The sequence below is a fragment of the Giraffa tippelskirchi genome, chromosome 5, assembly GCF_054371585.1.
Source record: "Giraffa tippelskirchi isolate mGirTip1 chromosome 5, T2T-mGirTip1v1.2.pri, whole genome shotgun sequence".
Taxonomy (NCBI): Eukaryota; Metazoa; Chordata; class Mammalia; order Artiodactyla; family Giraffidae; genus Giraffa; species Giraffa tippelskirchi.
In genome coordinates, this window is record NC_137279.1 from 174164568 (window position 1) to 174177310 (window position 12743).

The window sequence follows — 12743 nt, forward strand, 5'->3', positions numbered from 1 at the left end:
GACCGGAACCGCAAAAGCAGACGCTCAGGTTCCGGAGAGCTGGTGTGCCCCAACTCTGTACGAAAAGGGGAGAGAGTTACGGCTGACTCTCTCTTGGGGCTCCGCCCACCGATACGAGGCGAGTGCAAACCCCGCCCAGCTAGGGATCTTTTGTTGTTTTTAGTCGCTCAGTCGTGTCCGACTCTTTGCGACCCTCTCAACTGTAGGCCACCAGGCACCTCAGTCCAGAGGAATCTCCAGGCCACAATACTGGAGTGGGTTGCCATTTCCTTCTCCAGGGATCTTCTGAGGGTCTGAAAGAGAGCAATCATTCGCGGAGAACGGTGGCTCCATCTGAATGCCTGTAGCTTTAGGAGAGACTCGGTAAATTCCCCTAACCCAGTTGAGGGATCAAGGAGGACTGCGAGCTGATTGTTGAGTACAGAAAGAGTTAGGTAGGCAAAATGAGGCAAGAAGAGCCTTCTAGGCAGAACTTGTACAGAGAGAGATCCAGAGGTAGTGAAAAACGAGGCTACTGAGGAGGTAGGAGGTTTTGCAATGAGCTGAAGTTTCAGGACATGTCATTTGTACTCCCCCGTTCAAGGCGCTTACCTAATTTTTGTATTTTTTTTAAAAGACGGACTCCCAATTTTGTAAGCGTTAGGCCACATTACTTTTCCGACAAAGGTCTGTCTAGTCAGAGCTATGGTTTTTTCCAGTAGTCATGTATGGATGTGAGAGTTGGACTATAAAGAAAGCTGAGCGCCAAAGAATTGATGCTTTTGAACTGTGGTGCTGGAGAAGACTCTTGAGAGTCCCTTGGACTGCAAGGGGATCCAACCAGTCCATCCTAAAAGAAATCAGTCCTGAATATTTAGTGGAACGACTGATGCTGAAGCTGAAACTTCAGTACTTTGGCCACCTGATGCGAAGAACTGACTCCTTGGAAAAGACCCTGATGCTGGGAAAGATGGAAGGCAGGAGGAGAAGGGGACGACAGAGGATGAGATGGTTGGATGGCATCACCGATTCCATGGACATAAGTTTGAGCAAGCTCTGGGAGTTGGTGATGGACAGGGAAGCCTGGCGTGCTGCAGTCCATGGGGTCGCAAAGAGTCTGATAGGACTGAGCCACTGAACTGAGACCCTGGAGAACTTGATTCCACCATAGGATCCAGTGAAAAAGAGGGATGTGATCAGATAATTGTTTTTAAAAATGATCATCCGATAGCCAATGATCAGAGTAGATGGGAGGAAGGTAGAGAGATCAGATGAGAGAAGACCATGGTCTGGATTGTGTGGTGGCTGTGAAGATGGAGAGATGAGGATGAATTCCACTTACAGTGGAGAGAGAAGTACAGAACTGGTTGACTGATTGGCCCTATCTAAAATAGTACAGATGACACCACCAGTTAATAGCTGTTCTCTTACCCTGGTTTTATTCTTATGACTTGTCACCTGATATGTATTTATTTTCTTATAGTCTGCTAAATAATTTTCAAAAGATTAAAAACATAACTTATAAAAATATAAAATGAACACATGCCAAAGATCATCATAAACTTCTTAACCATTATTATCCGAAATAATGAGGGAACCAGTGAGATGGTAAGACTTGTTCAAATGAGAATTTGAGTTTCAGAGATTTGGATTATCAGCCAAAGGAATACTGAAATGAATTTGCTAATAGTTGCAGCAACCCTAATATCCTATTAAGCAATAAACTGTAATGTTAGAGATTATCTCTTTTACCAAAGGGAATTAAATTCCATCTCTATTGGACAAAAATTCATTTGCATTTCTATGGATAGGAATTATTTGCATTGCTTGCAGACAAGATTTGCATTGCCATCAGTTTTTTACAAGTTAACCTCTATTGGTACAAAGTTCTAAGATTACCTAGTAATGTGAAGTCAATCAAAGGTATGCATGCATGCTAAGTTGCTTCAGTCGTGTCCAACTCTTTGTGACCCTATGGACCTGTAGCCTGCCAGGCTTCTCTGTCCATGGGATTGTCCAGGCAAGAATATTGGAGTGGTTTGCCATGCCCTTCTCCAGGAGATCTCAAGCCAGGGATTGAACCCACATCTCTTATGTCTCCTGCATTGGCAGGTGGGTTCTTTTCCACCTGGAAATTCCCTTAATCAAAGGTATACCCCAGCACTACAATAAAAGATCACCCAGTAATCTGGGATTTACAAGCCCATTTACAAGCTCTGGACAATTTTTCTGGATGTCTCCCATCATTAGGATGTATATTTTTAAAAGCAAGGATTTTGTTTAATTCATTGTTGAATTATCAGCCCCTAGTACTGTATATGGTACATAGTTAGCTCTCAAATATTTATTGAATGAGTGAGTGAAAAATGAGAAAGCAGGGATGTGAGCGTAAACAGTTTCCCCAAGAAGTTTGTTACAGGGACCTAGCAATCATAAAGTAGAGGGAGGTATGTGTATAAAGACTTTTTTTTTAAAAGCTCATAGTAATACCCTATATGGGAAAACAATCTGCAAAATAATGGATATATGTATATGTGTAACTGAATCACTTTGCTGTATACCTTACACCAAATATGGAGTGTCAGGACCACAGCCACAATCTCCCTGGGAAGGGACCCTTCCCATTCCAAACCTCAATTTACCCATCTAGAAATTGAGGGAACAAGGGGAGAAGGTTGGACTAGATCAGTGATTCTCATTTTGGTCTTGGGACCCCTTTAAAATCTTAATGATTATTGAGAATTATTGAGATTTTGTTTACTTTGTCAATATTTGCCAGCTTAGAAATTAAAACAAATTTTAAAAAATATTTATTCTTTTAAAAAATAACAAGCCCATTACATGCTAACATAAATATCTATATGAAAAATAACTATATTTTCCTAAAAGAAATTTAGTCAAAAGATTGGCATTGTTTTAAAAATCTCTTGCAAAGGGACTTCCCTGGTGGTCCAGTGGCTAAGACTCCACGTTTGCAGTCCAAGGGGCGCAGCTTTGATCCCTGGTCAGGAAACTAGATCCCGCATGCTACAACTAAGACCCCGTTCAGCCAAATAAAATAAATTTTAAAAATATTATTAAAAAACAAATCGCTTGCAAATTAATGTCTGACTTAGTAAAGCTGGATTCTTAGATATTCTTCCTCAGTTCAGTTCAGTTCAGTTGCTCAGTCGTGTCCGACTCTTTGCGACCCTGTGGACTGCAGCACGCCAGGCCTCCCTGTCCATCACCAACTCCTGGAGTTGACTCAAACTCATGCCCATTGAGTCGGTGATGCCATCCAACCATCTCATCCTCTGTCGTCCCCTTCTCCTGCCTTCAGTCTTTCCCAGCATCAGGGTCTTTTCAAATGAGTCAGCTCTTCGCATCAGGTGGCCAAAGTTCTTCCTCAGTGTGTTATAATATGTTGTTTTGGTTGAAGTATACATAAAAAAATCCAGCCTCACACAAATATATAGTTAGAGAAGAGACGTATATTTTTATAGCCTTTCAAGATAACTATGAATATTCTTTGATACTACACCAAAATTTGACAAGTGGTAGTTTCCTTTAAGGTCAGTAGCAATGTGAAATCTGAAACCATAAGAACTTTTCATAGTCTGTTACATTAAAATCTGTTGGTCTATCTTATACTTTCATTGAATCTTTTGCCTATTGCATAATTGTTAGATTTTACAGTGGTTATTTGGAAATTGTTGGTTCACTGAGTTATGCAGATCTTCCACATGTTTTCATATTCATTATACAATATAAAAAATCAAATTTGTTAATAGCACTACTCATCTTATCAGAAAATTCTTTAAATGTTAAGTTTTTAAGCTCACAGTGGCAGGTGTAAATTTTTCAGAATCCTAATTTTTCATTAAAAGTGCAAATTGTATTTTTGGCAACAAATACTATCAATTGACAATTTTCCTCAAAGTGACTTTCTTACTTTACTTCTCAAGAAAATGCTAGCATATTAAAATACAATGGATTTTTGTCAACTGATCATGTATCTTGAAACCTTGTTAAATGCAATTATGTTTTAGTAGCCTTTTTGGCAATCTTCTAAGACTTTCTGTGCACAAAATCTTGTCTTTTATGAAGTCACTTTTACTTATTTTTTTAAATTTATTTATTTATTTTTGGCTGTGCTGGATCTTCATTGCTATATTCGGGCTTTCTCTGGTTGAGGCAAGCAGGCGCTACTCTTTGTTGCAGGGCAGTGGCTTCACTTGTTATGGAGCAAAGGCTCTAGGTGCCAGGACTTCCAGTAGTTGGGGCACACAGGCTCAGCAGTTTCGGCTTGCAGGCCCTAGAGCTTGGGCTCAGTAGTTGTGCACAGGCTTAGTTGCTCCACGGCATGTGGAATATTCCCAGACCAGGGATCAAACCAGTGTTCCGTGCATTGGCAGGTGGATTCTTATCCACTGCACCACCAGGGAATTCCCAGTTTTACTTCTTTTTTTCCAATCTGTATACCTTTTTTTTTTTCCTTTGCCTTACTCTGCTGGTTATGACTTACAGTACGCTGTTGAATACAAGTAGCAGTAGTAGACAAGATGTCTTATCTTAAAAAAAAAAAAAAAAAAAGATGTCTTATCTTGTTTCCGTTCTTCAGGGGAAAGCATTCAGGAATTTGCCATTATACATGATGTTTACTAGATTGAGGAAGTGCCCTTCTATTCCTAGTTTGCTGAGGTTTTTTACATCATGAAGCGTTGTTCATGTTTCTTCAAATGCTTTTCCTGTATCTATTGAAATGATCCTATGGCTTTTCTTCTTTATTTTGTCAATGTGATGAATTATACGGATTGATTTTTGAATGATGAACCAATATTAAAAACCAACTTTTCATTTTGCAGGGGGGTGCGGGGTGAGGAGGCAGGAAAGTTTTCTAATTATGAATTCAACTTCTTTCCTTGATAGAGGGCAGTGGTTTTCAACCACAAGTGATTTTTGCCCGCAGGAGATATGTGGTAACATTTGGAGCTGCTTTGGGTTGTTCCTTCTGTTTTGGTGGTGCTTCTGGCATCTAGTGGGTAAAGGCTAGGGATACTATTGAAAACCCTGCAATACACAGAACGGTCCCCTCATACAAAAAATTTATCCAGCCCCAAAAGTCAATAGTGCTGAGGTTAAGAAACCCTGATTTGAATTTTCTAATTCTTCTTGTACCAGTTTTGATAATTTGAGTCTTTTCAAGTATCTGTTCATTTCATCTAGGTTGTAAAATTTCTACACCTAAAATTATTCAGAATATTCCGTTGTTGTTATCCTATTAGTGTCTATAAGCAGTGGGCATCAAACTACAGCTATAAGCCAAATCAGCCTGTAGTGTGCTTTTGAAATATTGTTTTAGTACAGCCACACCTTTCTTTATTATGGCTCCTTTGCTGCTAAAACAGAGTTGAGTGCTTAGGATCTGAATCTTTACAGAGAATGGTTGCTGACCCCTGCTTTATAGGAACTGTAGTAATATTGTCTCTCTAGTTACTGTAACTTATGTGTGGGGTTTTTTATGTTGTTTTTTGTTTTGTTTTCATTTTTTTTGGTCGTGCCACGTGACATGTGGGATCTTAGTTCCCTGATCAGGGGTGGAACCCGTGCCTCCTACAGTGGAAGCATGGAGTCTTAACCACTGGACCACCAGGGAAATCCCTGTCTTGTCTTTTATACTTTATCAGCCTAACTAGAGGTTTATCTATTTTATCAAACTTTGTAAGAACCAGCTTTTGATTTTGTTTGTTTTCTTCTTTGTTTCTTTTCTATTCACAGATTTCTACTCTTTATAATTTCTTCCTACTAAATTTAGTCTTTTTACTGTTAGCTATCCTTTAAAGAAAATTTTAATAGATGAAATACCTAGTACATTTACCCATATAGTTACCTTTTCTAGGACTACTCATTCTTTGTGTAGACCAAAATTTCCATTTAGTATAATATATTTTTCTGAAGAACTTCCTTTAATATTTCCTGTTGTCCAAGTTCTCCTGACAGTGAATTCTTGCCTTTTGTTTGTTTAAAACATCTTTTTTTTTTCTTTACTATTGCACTACCATGGGTTTTTAATATTATATAAGTATCATGTGTACAACACATTTCTACTTCTGTATATACTACAATGTTTTTGTTTTTGTTTGTTCAGTTGCTAAGTCGTGTCCAACTCTTTTGCAACCGCATAGACTATAGCCCGCCAGGCTCCTCTGTCCATGAGATTTCTGAGGCAAGAATACTGAAGTGAGTTGCCATTTCCTCCTCCAGGGCATCTTCCTGACCTAGGGATCGAACCGGCATCTCCTGCATTGCAGGCGGATTCTTTACCACTGAGCAACCTGGAAAGCCCACACTACAATGTGCTCACCACCAAAAATTTAGTTCCATCTGTCACCATAAAGTTGGCTCCATTTACCCATTTCACTCTTCCTCCCATCCCTCCCCACCCACTGCCTTTCCCCTCTGGTAACCACGTCTCTGTCTTTAGAACATCTTTATATTTTGCTTTCATTTAAGGTATTTTCACAAGAAACAGAACTCTTGAGTCAATTTACAGTTCTTTCAACACTTTAAAGATGAGTTGTTTCTAATGAGAAGTATGTAGTAATTCTTTGTGCCTTAGTATGTAATACGTCTTTTCTGTTTTAAGATTTGCATCACTGGTTTTCAAAACTTTGAAAATAAATGACTTGGTGTGGTATGTATTTATTCTGGTTGGGGTCTATTGAGCTTCTGGGAACTGTGAATTTGTAATTTTCATCAAATTTGGGAAAAAATGTTAATATAATTTTATTTATTTATTTTTGCCTGTGTTGGGTCTCAATTGATTTGCATGGGCTTTCTCCAGTTGCAGTGCAAGGGGGCTACTCTTAGTTGCAGTGTGCGGGCTTCTCACTGTAGTGGCTTCTCTTGTTGCAGAGCACAGGCTGTAGGTACCTGGGCTTCAGTAGTTGCAGCATGCGGGCTCAGTGGTTGTGGTACACAGGCTTAGCTGCTCTGTGACATGTGAAATCTTCCCAGACCAGGGATCGAACCCACATCCCCTGCATTGGAAGGCAGATTCTTATCCACTGAACCACCAGGGAAGTCCAAATTTGGAAAATTTTAATCATTACTGCTTTAGATACTTGTTCTCGCCCCTCCATTAACCCCTTCCCCCACTTTTCTGGGCCACTTGATATGGTGCCTCAGCTTACTTTTCCTTTATTCATTTATTTTTAGTGTTTCCTTTCTCTTGTGCTTCAGTTTTTATACACTCTGTTGTTACATATTCAAGAATATTCCAGTACACTAATTTTTCCTTCTTTAGCAGCGTCTAATCTTTTGTTAATCTTGTCCAGTGAAGTATTTCAGATAATTGTATTTTAAAGCTTTGGAAATTATATTTGATTCATTTTTATATTTTCTACTTCCTTTCTCATTATGTTGATGGAGCATATTTGTAATAGCAGTTTCAGTGTCCTTGTCTACTATCTTATCTCTGTCATTCTGGGTCTGTTTAATTTTTTTTAATTGAAGTATAGTTGATTTACAATGTTGTATTAGTTTCAGGTGTACAGCACTGTGATACAGCCATATATATATATACATATATATGTTCTTTTTCAGATTCTTTTCCTGATAGGTTATTATAAAATATTGAGTGTAGATTCCTGAGCTATGTAGTAGGTCCTTGTTGGTTATCTATTTTATATATAGTAGTGTGTACATGTTAATCCCAAACTCTTAATTCATCCCTCCCCCTCTTTTCCCCTTTGGTAGCCACAAGTTTTGCTTTCTATGTCTGTAGGTCTATTTATGTTTTGTAAATAAGTTCATATATATATAATTTCCACATACAAACATTATCATGTGATACTTGTCTTTCTCTGTCTAGTTTCTTTCACTTTAGTATGATAATGTCTAGGTCTAGCCATGTTGCTGCAATGGCATTATTTCATTCTGTTTTGTGGCTGAGTCATATTCTGTTGTGTAGACATACCGCATCTTTATCCATCCATCTGTGGATGGACATTCAGGTTGCTCCCATGTCTTGGGTAGTGTAAATAGTGCTGCAATGGGCATCGAGGTGCATGTATCTTTTCGAATTATCGTTTTCTCCAGATACATGCCCAAGAGTCTGTTTACTATTTTTCTCCTGACCACATTTATCTGCTTCTTTGTATGTCTGGCAGTTTTTTATTTTTTTTTTACTGAGCACTTGGTATTGTAAATTTACATTGTTGAATGCTGGATTTTGCTGTCTTCTTTAAAATGTCTTGGAATTTGTTCTGGCAGCCACTCAGGGTTATTGTGTGCTTGTGAATCAGCTTGATCCTTTCAAGGTTCTTTTTTTAAAGATTTGTTATAGCCTATCTTGAGTAGCTTCTCTCTATGGCTAGTTTTAGCCCTGGAGAGGTATCCCTTTCTGGAATTCAAGTTGAATGGGAATTCTCCACAATAGCTGTTCAAAACTCAAACATCTCCTAGCCCTCTGCTTACAGCTTTGGGAATTACTTAGTTTACAGTTACCCAGTAGTTCTTTGCCTGGGTACGTGAAGTTTCATTCTACTCATTTGCAGCTTAGTATTCAGCAACAGACTTAAGCATCTTCTAAGCTGAATTCAGAGCTCTCTCTCTGGTAAATCCCTCCTTTTTATGATAAAACAAGTATAGTAACACTTTGCTAAATATTCACTAAAATCTGAGTAATGAGTCTAGGGCTGTTCAGTGTAAAATTTCAGCTTTGTTGTTTGTTTGAAAACTTAATAGATGTTTGAAAATGATTGGATTACATACAGCAAATATAATACTACCATGTACAGTAAGTCCCCTACATATGAACAAGTTCTGTTCCATGAGCACATTCAAAAGTCCAATTTGTAAGTTCAACAAAGTTAGCCTAGGCACCCAACTAACACAATCGGCTACATAGTACTATACTAATAGGGTGAGAATACTTTATATACAAATAATACATTAAAAAACAAAAAATAAATGCAACAGTTTTAATCTTACAGTATAGTACCTTGAAAAGTATAGTAGTGCAGTACATACATACAGGGGCATACAGAGGCTGGCATCAAGTGAACAGACAAAAAGAGTTATTGACTGGAGGAGGGAGAGGAGACAGCAGAGCTGAAGGATCATTAGCAATAGGAGATGGAGGGCAAGCTGCAATTTCACTCATGCATGATGTTGATGGCACAGGTTCTGGTTCTTTTCTGGATTCAATTCTATCTGCCCTCTTGAAAAAATGACCCAGTGGTTTCTGGGTAGTAGCTCTTTTTTCTCATCATAGATGACACCGTAACACTAGACTACATTCTGAACAGCTGTTGCAGGCTTCATGTACTGTTCTATGTTTGGGTCAAAAATTCACCTCAAAAACTAACAGTGCCTCCTCAAAGAAAATCCCCCCACCATTTCCTGTGTCATAATTCTCTTCAGTTCTTCACTTAGTTCTTTTACCTCTTTCCTCTCTTCATCCTTTCTCTGGGCCTCCAGTTCTTTCAGATTTCATTTTCGTGTTGCACAAGAGCTTAATGAAGTCGTGCCCTTACAGATCTAGCTCCAGCTTCTCACTGAGGGTCACTGAGTTGTTGAACACCTCTTTGGACTCTTCATCCACCTTCTCAAATCCATGAAAATCATGAACAAACTGTGGGCAAAGGTTCTTCCAAACCCTGTTCATGGTGACAGCAGTAACTTCATGCCAAGCAAAGTCAGTGTTTTGTTTTGTTTTAATGGCCTTGTAGATGTTACAGTCCTTTCAGAATTAACACAAGGTTGTTCCTGAGTCATCTTTCACCTTTATAGCTGATGAAAAATGTGATGGAAAGTCACTCTAACTCCCTTATCCACAGGTTGGATGAGAGACGTAGTATTTGGTGGCAGATGCACTGCTTTGACGTTGGGATGAGAGCCATCCATGAATGGGGTGACCCAGAGTATTGTCAAGCAGCAAGACTATTGAATGGGACGTACCTTCCAAGCAAGATTTCTCTACCTCTGGGATAAAGTGGTGGAAAAATCAGTTCTGAAAAATGGTCTGTGAAACCCAGGCTTTGGAGTCACTGTTTCACACAAGGAGAGCCTTTGGCTATGTTTTTAAGGGCTTTTGGGTTCTCTGAGTGATAAACGAGAAGCTTCAGCTTCCAATCACTGGAAACATTGCCACCAAACAACAGAGTTAGCCTATCCTTTGCTGCTTTATAGCCTGGCATCAACTTTTCCTCCTTACTGATGTAACTTTGATCTGGAATCCTCTTCAGTACAGTCCTGTCTCATCCACATTAAAAACCTCCTCAGGTAAATACATGCCTTCACCAATAATTTCTTGAAGCATTTCAGTAAATTCCTGGGCAGCTACCATATCTGCACTTGCTGCCTCACCACTTACTTTTACATTGTAAAGATTGGTTCTAGCCTTGGACCGATGAAACCTGCCACATATAGCATTAAAAGATGTGCCCTCTGATTCTTCGCTGTTTCTTCTTCAAGTCTTCATAAAGGCTTTTAGCTTTCTCTTGAATCAGCATTAAGCTAGGCAGAACTTAACAGTTCTTGTTGTTGATCCTGCATCCACACACTGAGAAGTTTCTCTATCACTTTTCTACATTTTTTTGATATTATTGTTGGCATCATTAGCACAGCAGACTTCACATGTTCCATGAACTTGTTCTTTAGAATAGTGCGATTCATGTTGTAAGAACAAGTGACATCCACCATCTTTTCACCTCACCCCACTCTCAATTATTTTCACTTTTGTTTCCATTGTTATTGCTTGATGCTTCTTAGCAGTACCAGCTACATCACTGCTGCTTTTACACTTGCTTCTGGACATCCTGTGCTTGAAATAAAGATACTGTACTACTGTACTCTATACAGTACACAAAAGCACAACCACTTGTAGAGGATGCATGCGTGTGACAATGTATGCCAGACATGTGAACTTAAATGACTGGACATACAAACACATGTGCACATCTTTGAAAGTTCAAAACTTGAAGGTTCGTATGTAGGGAACTTAACTATATATAGGTATTTGGGAGGATTATACATAACTGTTGAAGTGGGTTCTAAGTCAGAAATGGCTGGAAGATGTTAGCCATACCTGTAGCTAGGACAATAGACTCAAAGAGCTTGTAGATTAAAGTGGCCCTTTGCTCCATTTTTACAAACACAATCCTTCAGATTCTCAGAACCTCCATTGCCATGTATGCCTGTGAAGCCTCAGTCTTGCAGGCTATATTGAATATCAGTCTGCTGATTACTTCTGAAGCACAAAGCACTCATTTCTGGCATGGCTCACTTTCTGTGTCTGACTATTTACATATAGGTCTTTCTCATGTGCAAACTAAAGGTTGCGAACTAGTGAGCTAAAGCCCCAGCCCATAGGTGTGTTTTATTTAGCCTAATGCTAAAGTTTGTTCACATTTAACAACTGGGAGATTTCACATAAAACAAGTGATCTGGCAACACTGGTTGTGCCTTTCTACAAAGCAACAGTTGACTGCAGTATAAAGGCAATTTTCCAGGGCCTGCTTCCCTCAGTTATCACTCAGATGCAACTTCTAGTCCTCTGCTGTCTAACATGGTAACCACACAGGACAACTGAATATAAATTAATTCAAACTTAATTATAATTAAATAAAATTTAAAACTCAGTGCCTCAGTCACATTAGCATACTGGACAATATAGAAGAGAACTTTGTCATCACTGCACACTGCTCTATTGAACAATGCTGTCTAGCCTGTCTCCCCAGTTGGAACAGGGAACATTTTTTCCTATCCCTTAGGCAACATACCTTATTAGTGATAACTGTGGAGCCTCATCATAATTTACTGTTTTTATGGGGAAATGTGCCAAGTTCTAACTCTAGACATAGGCTTATGGATGGTTCACAGGACTACAAGTTGGCCTCTATTCCACATGCTTGGAACTTAACTACAATGTTTTTAATAATTCCAAACTTTAACACTGATTAAGTCACTGACATCTAATTCAGACTCCGTTTAAGTTTTACTAACTGTCCTGGTAATATCCTTAACAACAAAAGGATCCAGTTTAGAGTCACATGTTGCATGTGTTGTCTCTCTAGTCTCCTGTGTGAAATGGTTCAGCAACCTTTCCTTGACTATCACACCCTTGACACAAGTTAAGGATTATTTTGTACAACGTACTATTTTATAGAATGTTCCTCAATTTATCTGGTTGGATTTATCTTACCTATTTCTGTGATGCTGTGTTCTTCTCATTGCTGCCTATAGGAGGACCATTTATCTGTTCCATTACTGGTGATGTCAGCTTTCATTTAAGCTGTCTGCTAGACTTCTCCAGTGTCCTTTCTCCTTTAATAATTAATATATATCCCCTTCTTACCAAGCTTTCGGTTGATTCACTTATTTATATAATTAGTATGATTCATGGATTTCTGCTTTATTCAGTGAGTTATAATCCAGTACTTTCATGTTTTTGATGTTCAAGTTGTCCCAGATTTGGCTAGGGGTTTTTATGTACTCTTGATATGTCCCTATTATTCTTTGAGCACTTCCTTCTCTCTGAATCAAATGTTCAGGTTTATCTTATACTTTCCCCACCCCAGGCTTGGAATCACCCATTTCTCCAAGAAGCCCTGGATCCTTTGGATAATAAAGCCCTCTTTGTGGGCCAAGGTGAAGAATGTATATATTCCCTACGTACACACATTGGCATCTGTCTTTACTTACATTGAAATTTGTATTTATTTAGTTCATACCAATAAGAACACTGCAGGCTTCATTCTGGTTTTATCCTCTTCTAT